Source organism: Nyctereutes procyonoides, unplaced genomic scaffold (assembly GCF_905146905.1).
Source record: "Nyctereutes procyonoides isolate TBG_1078 unplaced genomic scaffold, NYPRO_anot_genome, whole genome shotgun sequence".
NCBI classification, from domain to species: Eukaryota; Metazoa; Chordata; class Mammalia; order Carnivora; family Canidae; genus Nyctereutes; species Nyctereutes procyonoides.
Window position 1 is genome coordinate 21,308,193 of NW_026575133.1, and position 10,453 is coordinate 21,318,645.

At 42.5% G+C, this 10,453-nt stretch overlaps 1 long non-coding RNA gene across 1 annotated transcript; it reads left to right on the forward strand.

The window, feature by feature from the left end:
* Nucleotides 1-3,227: 3,227 nt before the first annotated feature.
* Nucleotides 3,228-6,595, forward strand: LOC129493752 (uncharacterized). Its single transcript, XR_008661204.1, has 3 exons — nucleotides 3,228-3,354; nucleotides 4,693-4,835; nucleotides 6,334-6,595. It is a non-coding gene; the product is annotated as an uncharacterized LOC129493752 (long non-coding RNA).
* The last annotated feature ends 3,858 nt before the right edge of the window (nucleotides 6,596-10,453 follow it).

Here is a 10,453-nt window from a genome sequence, read left to right on the forward strand (position 1 = left end):
CGCAGAAGAATTTTTTATTGATAATTGTTGAAGGCATTTTGAAATGGATTCCTTTGAGAAATTTACTTTGATTATTGGATGTTAGAACTGAGAAGACTTCATAGACAATTTCATTTTTCAGTTGAGAAATGGAGACCCAGAAGAGTAAAAGGTCTTGCCCAAGTTCTTGGAGGCAGCAGCAGAATTAGGACTAGAACCTAGAGACTCCTGGCTCCTGGACACGAACAGTGATTTTCAAGCTCTCTTGCCTATGAACTGCTGTATGCAACATGTTTTCCATTATAATCCAGTCAAATTTATATCCAAGCAACTGAAACAAAATTTCGAGAAATGATTCTTACCTTTATTATGTGTGATGTGCTCTGATGCATTCTGTTTTGTTCTTTTTTCACTTTTTTCTTAACACAGGTCAGGAGCTACTTTGGCTATAAACTACAGTTTTTAAAACAATGTTCTAGGTTATGTTTGCTCAAAAATGGCTTATTAGATTTCCTTTAATAAAGACTTCCTACATCCAAGCTCCTATTTTACCTCCCCATCCCAGAGACAGAGTGGAATGGCATTCCTCATCCAAGCCCAGGATTCTGCAGACTTGCTACATTTGATAGAAAGAAAACTGACTCCTACAATAAGTCATGTTTTTCCTTAATATTAGTGCCCAGAAAAGCGTAAATGTCTGGAAAAAGACAACCCAAACAATAGAAGATCCAGAAGTGATGAAAACCAACAATTCTACTAAAATATGACTTGTTCAGCCAATAGGAGGCCACTGTTCTGCAGAGATGCTTATTTGGACTCTTGGCTGAATTTTGGAGGCTCTTTGGCTTGGAATAAATGGTTTTGTTAATAACTGCTCCATAAAACTCAGTGTGGTGTTTGGCTTCTTAGGGTGACAGTAAACACCCCAATTCCTCCATCCAGTGGCACTAGCAGAGGAAAGGGTGGGTTTTGCTAAGAAGCTAAGCCAGGCTGCTAATCTACCAAAGAGTAAGGATGGGAGATCTCCTCTGGAGTGGTTTGTAGGGGTTTGCTTGTGGGTTTCCCAGCAGAACTCTCAGGTGGTCCGTACCTCCAATCTTCTCTGTAGCAAAACACATGAAATCCTAGTATCGATACATCCACCCAACATGTGGCCAGTGTTCCTTCCTCGCCAGGGGAAAGCACAGAGCCAGTGAATCTGAATGGCAGTAGAAAACTGCAAGTCCCCCAGATGCCAGCAACAGGAAACATGGAAGCAGTTCTCAGAAGACAGACACTCAACGTGGGCCAACTCCTGGCCCGTGATGATATGCACACTCCCCGTCTGAAGTGGCTGCGAGCCAGGTGCGTGACCGCAGCAAGCAGGAACTCCTTTTGTCCACTTCCTCCACGGGACAAGGCATGGACCTGCATCTCATCAGTTCGCAGAATGCTTGATTCCAACCCCGGGCTCATCCTTACAGACTGGGGATGGAACAACTTAGCTTCTTTTACTGGAAATTCCCATGCCGCCATCCTAGGGTAATATGGAGCCAGCCAAACCTTGTTTTTCACTCAGGGCTGATTTCTGGCACAATTCCCATTGCAGGACTCCAGCACTGACAGAGGTTAATGGGTACCATTTAGCCACTCTCGGCAGCAGTGGTTTGATCTTCTTGGCTCTGATACTCTTCCTCCTCTTGGCACAAGAAAATTCAGCTTTTGCCCTTTATCTTGTTATCCAAGAGCCTGAATGCCCATGACAGCCGTGGATGCAGATGCTGCCCCTTCTAAGTCCTTGGCAGAGCAGTAAAATTCAGACCAACGCAGGCAGTGTGCATTGAGCTCTTTCTTTTTCCCTACACAGCCAGCTGGCCTGTTGCTGAAACCAAGACCAATCAGAAAAGACACACACGCATATGTGGCTGGTGCTGCCTTGTTTTCTCCTCCACCGCGAGACACAGAGGAACAGGGCCTGGAGGAAGCAGTTTCTCTCTTGCAGTAAGCAAAGGCGATTAAATCTGCCCTGAATCCAAAGAACCCTCGACTACCTTGAGTTCCTAAATCCCGAGAGTAGCATCGGCCCACGCAGTTACACACGAACATGACTTTGGAAGAAAACTGCCGACGTAAACTTGACTGCCTCTTGGCAAACAAGTGCACATCGGTTCCAATTACAAACAATGGATCACTCTCTTCTGGAGCACCTACTACTTTTTTAAAATCCACTCAGAAGGCTCCTGACTCAGCCTCCGATCCCACTGCAGAGAAGTAGGGATGAGAGGAGCACACAGAGGTGGGGGCCTGCAGTCAGCATGGACCATACACAGTGTGAAGTCCTATAACTCCTGAGGATGCCTCAAGTCACTATAGAGTCCAGCACCATTCCACGCCTCTACCGAGTGCCCATGGGCTTATGGGGGCACTTAGTACAAGCAATTTCTCCTCCAGCACTGGGATAAATTGCTGTGGCTTTGGCTGAGCACCAAAAAAAAAAAAAAAAAAAAAAAAGTAGTTGGTTTGCATTTAGGAACACAAAATGTATTTCTTTTAACCCAAGATTCATACTCGAAGAAGCAAGAACTTCACCAGGACCCATTGAGAGCATGTGTCACTCTGGCAGATGCCATGGGGGGAGTGGCACACAGAATTGCTAAAGCAGGCAAAGACATTCATGACTCAGTTTCTCTAGGAGCACCCTCCTGCCACCCACCTCTCTTCAGCCTTTTCTCTCCGAGCACAGAGCAGAATTTTCTCATCTTTGGGAATGAATCTTTAGTCCCCAGGATAGCTGGGAAGGTGGCTCAACTTCCTGTTTAGAATCCCTGCCCCTTTCCCCACCATGAAGATCCCAGAATTATTCCAGAATAATTCCCATTTTGACCTATATGTTTGTTCCAGAAGTTCAAAAAGTTTTGGATGAGGATATTCAAAAATCAAAATTGGACTCCTGGAACTCACAGGGCTGGACTGAGAGCTAAGGGGCTTCGTGGGGAGCTCAGGGCCTCAGTTTAACACCTCTGAAATGGGCATAGTAGCACCCTTTGCTGTGGAAAGAGTGGAATCAGCTTAATTAATTGGCTTCCTCAGAGCAGAAAATGCGTCATCCTCTTCAAAACCTTAGATGAAAGGTGCAAAATGGTGTCATTGTTTCATAAATTGCTACATCAAACATGGGACGCCCTATAAACCTACAACAGGTAATTATCATAAAAATAGCACACTGTTAAAACTCCCAGAAGAGCAGGGCATATTTGATGGAAGAGGAACACACAGGGTCCTGAGCAAGGAGCCCTGCCTCCAATTCACCTCCCAGGACCCAGCCACTACTACCTCTCCTTGAATTTCTGTAACAGCCTCCCAGACGCTCTCCCTGACTCCACTTTGCCCTCCGTGGTATTGTGATTTATAATATGAAATGTATATTTGGCCTTCCCCTCCATTTGTGGCACAGAACTCCTAAACCCTTGGAATTTCCTAAGTAAGGAGAGTAACAGAGAGGTCTTTTGCTGCGCTAATGAGGTGACTTTGGGACAGTGCCTTAAGGTGGGGGCTGGTTGCTGGGGAATGAACCATGAGATGAGAGGGTGGGAACTCTCAGCCCCACACCCCAACCTCTGGAGGTTAAATCAATCACCAATGGCCAATGATTTAATCAATCATGCCCACGTAATGAGGCCTCTGTAAAAACCCAAATGAACAGGTTGGAGAGCTTCCAGGGTGCTGAGCACCTGGAGACTGGGATGAATGGCATGCTGAGGGAAGACATAGAAACTCCGTCCCCTTTCACCATACCTTGCCTTGGGCATGTCTTCCATCTGGCCATTCCTGAGTTATATCCTAAGAAATAGGTAGTCTTGTGGCGCCTAGGTGGCTCAGGTCATGATCCCAGGGTCCTGGATAGACCCAACATAGGGCTCCCTGCTCAGCAGGAGGCTACTTCTTCCTCTCCCTCTGCTGTTCCCCCTGCCTGTGCTCTTTCTCTCTGTCAAATAAATAAATAAAATCTTTTAAAAAAGAAAAAAATAGGGGATCCCTGGGTGGCTCAGCGGTTTAGCGCCTGCCTTTGGCCGAGGGCGTGATCCTGGAGACCCGGGATCGAGTCCCACGTCGGGCTCCCTGCATGGAGCCTGCTCTTCCCTCTGCCTGTGTCTCTGCTTCTCTCTCTGTATCTATCATGAATAAATAAATAAATTTTTTTTAAAAAAGTAATCTAGTAGGACAAATGTTTCTCTGAGTTCTGTGAGCTCAGAGATTAATTAATCTGAAATTAATTTAAAAATTTCAATCAAAAATTAATCAAAGAGGAGGTCCTGGGAACCTCAGATCTATAGCAGGTTGGTAGGCCAGGGGCCCAGGTGACAACATGGACTTGTGATTGGTGTCTACAGAGGGAGGACAGTCTTGTGGGACTGAGCCCTTAACCTGTGGGATCTGACACTGTCTCCAGGTAGATCGTGTCCAAATTGAGTTGAATGTAGGACACCCAGCTGATGTTGGAGAATTGCTTAGTGGGGGGGGGACCCTACACCCAGATATTTGCATGGCTTGCTCTCTCTCCTCCTCTAGGCCTTTGCTCAAGTGTATTTTCCTGGTGATGCCTTCCCTGACTGCCTTATTTAAAACTGTAGCCCTCACTCCACATATAATCTCCCTGCCGCTTTCCCGCTTATTGCTTTCCATAATTCTCAACCATCTAACCCACAATTCTTGTTTCTTTTCTGCTTCCCACAGGACAATGCCACCTTTACAAAGGCCAGGATTTTGTCCTGGTTTGCTCACTGCTGCCTCCCCAGCACCTAGATCAGTGGCTGACACATGAAGGTGTCCAATAAATACTTGTTGGATGAATAAATGAATGACAAGTTCTTCCACATGTAAGGACTTTTTGTACTTTCCACTTTCCGTAAGATTATCCCTCGTCAGACCCTCTTATCAGTACTGCAGCTGCCCTTTTGACTATTTTTAGATGTTCAAGCTGCCTTAGAGGGAATTATCTGGTAGAGACGGGAAGAGACAAAAAGACAATACCATGGATTAAATTTAACTTGTTTCCCAAAAGTGAAGACTATGCCTTCTCTTCTTTTACATCCCTTTTCTTTTTAATCTGATACAGCCCTAGGCTGGAACTTCTCTGATGAATCAATGAGTCAACAAGTCAGAGGTTAGATGCCGGCTTTCCACCACTTTGTGTTGAGATCCAATGGACCCTTTTTGTGAAGATGGCATTGGGAGAGAACACCCATATGTGTGGCTTATTAAAGGCCTTTCAGTTGCAAGTAGCAAAAATCCATTCCAGCTGGCTAAAGCAATTGAGTGGGCTTTACTGGAAAAACACAGGGATAGCTCAATGAACCTTAAAAAAGGAAGGACTCGTGAGTGATTGAAATCATAAACTGGAACGCCGACATAAGCAGTGTTTATTTTCTGGTTCCAGTCCATGGTCTCTCCTCACAGCTGGCCTTTTTGTACCTGTTTCATGTACCTCTCTGTCTCTCCATGCATGGGAGTGGGACACTGCTGCCCCAGGTAGCTTTATGGTCACATGCCACACAAGCCCCACCAGCGGCCACAGCCCTATTCCTAACTGCAGGGAAAGTAGGATCAGCTGGCTGAGGACAGAAATTCACCTGCTGTAATTTGTCATTGCAATGGGGGGTGAAGTCTCTTACATATCTGCAATTCCTTATCTGGACTTTGTAGATCCAAAAGTATTTTAGATTTTACAGTTTTTCATATTTTAAAATGGGGATGTCCACTGTGCATTATATGACATCATCATCACTGGGTCTGAGGCCATATTCTAAAATTAAAGACATGAATACGGGATCCCTGGGTGGCGCAGCGGTTTGGCGCCTGTCTTTGGCCCGGGGCGCGATCCTGGAGACCCGGGATCGATTCCCACATCGGGCTCCCAGTGCATGGAGCCTGCTTCTCCCTCTGCCTGTGTCTCTGCCTCTCTCTCTCTCTCTCTCTCTCTCTCTCTCTCTCTCTCTCTCTGTGACTAGCATAAGTAAATAAGAAAAAAAATAAAATAAAGACATGAATACTTCTGAAGGAAAATGAATGAATACTCATAGTAAATGGAAAAAATAAAAAGTATTCACAGCTCCAAGTCAAACCAGGTCAGCCTCTGCTATCAAGCGAGTTCAAATAGGGTTTGGAATTGACCCAAATGAATTGCAAAATCTTTCAGCTTCCAGAATCATTTGGATTTCTGATTCAGGATAAGTAGGGCAACCATGCAATTTATTGTGCAAACTTCCCTTCTGAGAGTAAAGGGGTTGCTATTAAGGATTGCACTGCGAGGGAATGCTGAGAATATGCATGTGGCAATGTCATTTCCTAATCTCTCCAATCTGCCCATAATTACAGACAGCGCCACCAAGACAACAAAACCAAAACCCATGAACAACATCTACTGAAGAAAACTAAGTAAAGGTAGCCCTATAAACTCCAAACCATTAAATATTTAAGAGCTACCAAATCTATGCAGCATCTGTGTAGGAAAAAGCACAAGGAAACTCTGGGTTATTGAATGGATTGACTTGAGGACAGAAGAATCCCCAAATCCTGACTCTGACCAGGAAGTGGGCAGGTCAACTTGAAACAATTGAATCTGCAACAGACTTTTTTACTATCTAATTCTTGGGTGAGTACAAAGGTTTATGAAAATATCTTTTGTTTTGTTTTCAAGAATTTTTTTAATAATAGATTTATTTTTTATTGGTGTTCAATTTGCCAACATACAGAATAACACCCAGTGCTCATCCCATCAAGTGCCCCCCTCAGTGCCCATCACCCATTCACCCCCACCCCCCGCCCTCCTCCCCTTCCACCACCCCTAGTTCGTTTCCCAGAGTTAGGAGTCTTCATGTCCAGAGTTAGGAGTCTTCATGTTATGAAAATATCTTAAGGGACTGCATAGCCTGGGTCCTAGGAATGCCCAAAAAAATAAAGCAAAATTTCCTTTCCTTCCTTCTTCTTTGGAAGTATAATACAGAGTAGGACAGGGACAGGGAAAAAAAAATGATCCCGATAAAACTGTGGGTAGGCAGCACTGGGGGCAGTTCTCTGAATTATAAAGACATATTTGTTACTGCTCTGTAAAAAAGGAAGAGGAAGAGGAGGAGGAAGAAGGAGGAGGAGGAGAGAGCTCTAAAACCATGAAACTAGAAAAATATATTCTAACTTCTCCACTCCCACCTAAAAGTAAGGGAAAACTCCTTTTACATGATGATAACCAGCAAAATATAATCACAGTTGAATCCTACACAAAGTGAATGTTTTTTAAAAAGAGATTGAGGAAGAGAATAAGTGGCATGTCAGACACACCCACAAAGTACATAGGAAATGCAACCAATATTTCAAAATGAGCTAAAGAGATAAAGATGCCATAAAATTATGGAAAATATGGGGTGCCTGGGTGGCTCAGTCAGTTGGGTGTCTGACTCTTGATTTCAGCTCCAGTCATGCTCTCAGAGTCCTGAGATTGAGCCCCACTTTGGGCTCCACACTCAGCCAGGAGTTTGTTTCTCTCCCTTTCCCCCCCTCTGCCCCTCCCCCTGCACACATACTCTCTTTCTCTTTCTCTCTCTCTCTCAAATAGGATAAATCTTTTTAAAAAATTAAAATTGGGGGATACCTGGGTGGCTCACTGGTTGAGCATTTGCCTTTGACTCAGTGCATGATCCCGGGGTCCTGGGATCAAGTCCCACATCGGGCTTCCCGCGGGGAGCCTGCTTCTCCCTCTGCCTATGTCTTTGCCACTCTCTCTCTCTGTGTGTGTCTCTGATGAATAAATAATTAATATGCTTTAAAAAATTAAAATTGGTCACCCTGGTGGCTCAGTCAGTTAAGCATCTGCCTTCGGCCCAGGTCATGATCCCAGGGTCCTGGGATGGAGCCCCATGTTGGGCTCTCTGCTCAGTGGAGAGTCTGCCTCTCCCTCTCCATCTGCCTCTCCCCAAGCTCATGCTCTCTCCCTCTCTCTTAAATAAATAAAATCTTTTTAAAATTTAAAATTGAAATTATGGAAAATATGAAAGAAAATCATAAGTTGGAACTTTTTAAATTCAGACACAAGTTCTAGAACCCAGGAAAAATTTAGACATAAAATAATAAATCATTTCATAAGTGAAGACTGAGTTATAAGAAATAAATAAGTCAACAAGAAATAACGCCTTGCAAAAAAAGGCCAAAATTTTTTCAACTAAGAAGAAATAGACAAAAAGGCATTAAAAAGGGATGGTAGATATGGGAGAGAGGTCAAAAAGAAAAAGCAACATATTATAATCGGAGATCCCCCTCCACCTCAAAGAAGGAAACCAAAGTAGGAAAGCAGAACAAAAACTGAAAACTAGAATTCCAGAAAATTTTCTGAAATAAAAATTTGCTTGAAATTACAGTTGGCCCTTAGACAGCATGAGTTAGAACCATTCAGGTCCACTTATACATGGATTTTTTTACAGTACAGTACCATAAATGTCTTTTCTATTCCTTATGATTTTCTTAATGACATTTTCTTTTCTCTGGTTCACTTTATTGTGAGAATACAGTATATAATACACGTAACGTACAAAATATGTGTTGACTATTATGTTATCAATAAGGCTTCTGGTCAAGAGTAGGCCATTATTAGTTACATTTTTAGGGGAGTGAAACGCAAATTTCCAACTGCGTATGTTGGTGCCCCAGCCTCCAAGGTATTCAAGGATTAGCTGTACATATTAAAGGAACATATCAAGGAACTGAAAAAACAAAAACAGAATGGCCAACATTGAAATGTCATCTTGAAAACCAACTGGACTTTAAGAAAAAAAATCCTATGGGCACCCAAAAAAGATGAAGTCACTTAGAAAAACTACGATTATCATCAGATTGCTCAATAGCCATGCTTTATGCCAAGAGAAAATGGACTATCTTTGACATAATCAGGGGAAATTGTGATTTTATATTTTTTTAATCCAGTCAAATTGATATTAAAGTCTAAATACTACAAACTACAATGAACATGAAAGTACCCCAGATATTTTTCTCAGAAGCTCTTCCTGAGAAATTTACTAGATAATAAGCTTTGCGGGATGAAAATGGCGGGAGACATTGCCACGAGGACTGGTGGTGATTCAGTATTCCTGGCAGGAGAAAATGGAGATATGAATATAAGACAAAAGCTTTACGTAAAAACCCTGTAATCCTGAACTTGAATTGAAAGTATCAGCATACACTCATGACATGTTTCACCTTTAAATTTTTCTTAGCTATATCCACTGAAAAGGCCTAGAAACATGACCAAATAGTAGGAATGAGCCCCCCAGTGCTCCAAATGTGGTCTCTAAGTACTATGTTCTGCTGAAAGGACACAGGGCTTCTTGGAAAAATAGCTCATTCCAGCACTGCAGGGGGTGTTCTACCGGATGGACCTGACACCTCCTGTTATATTAAAAGCAAGGGAGTTATCAAAAGCTATTGGGATCTTGTCAAAGAACTCAAGAGCCAAACTGAAGACATCGCCACTGACCAAACATGGGACAATTTGAGTACCAGTAAAGATAATGTGATGAATTAAAATATATAAAATATACTTAAATCCATGAATTAATAATGATATCAAAATAATCAGTTGGAAAAAGGAGATAGAGAGGAAATCTTCCATGGAAGGAAACTCAAAAGATAGGTCAAAATATTGCAATGCATGTCCTACGTGAATCTTAGTTCAAACAAACAAAAAGCTGAAAAAAAAACATGCATTTATAATAACACTTATGGGAAAAGTAGAAATTTCAACACTGCCTTGGTATTTGATTATATTGGGGAATTACACTTCATTATTTCAGGTATGATAATGGCATCGTGGAGATGCTTTTTGTTAAGTTTCTATCTTTTGTAATTATGGAGGCTGAGGGGACACCTGGATGGCTCAGCGGTTGAGCATCTGTCTTCAACTCAGGTCGTGATCCTGGGTCAGGGGATCAAGTCCCACATCAGGCTCCTTGTGAGGAGCCTGCTTCTCCCTCTGCCTGTGTCTCTGCCTCTCTCTGTGTGTTTCTCATGAATAGATAAATAAAACCTTAAAAAAATTATGGTGACTGGGATTTGTTTAAAAATAGTACAAGAGTGAAAATGAGGATACTTGAAGCTTTATTATTCTATTCTGTACAATTTTGTATATTTTGGAAATTTCCCATAAGAAAAGTTGTTCTTTGGTTTTTTTGGTGGTTTTTTTTTTTTTTTTTCATTTTACACCAGGATAGCAGACCTGAATTGGGACTGGTCCAGGTGGAACAGGCTAAATAGTTCATCCTTTGAATAAGGGATTATGAATAGATGACCCCAATAGTTGCTACAGAAACCCAGAGATCTGATGACAGGCCTGTCCAACACCCCAAAAGGTGTCCTGGGTAATTATATTCAGATCATTTAGCATTTTTTATGTCATTAGCTAATCTATTTTTGTTTCCGTTTTTACCTGTGTTAATCCCATTTAATTTGTGTA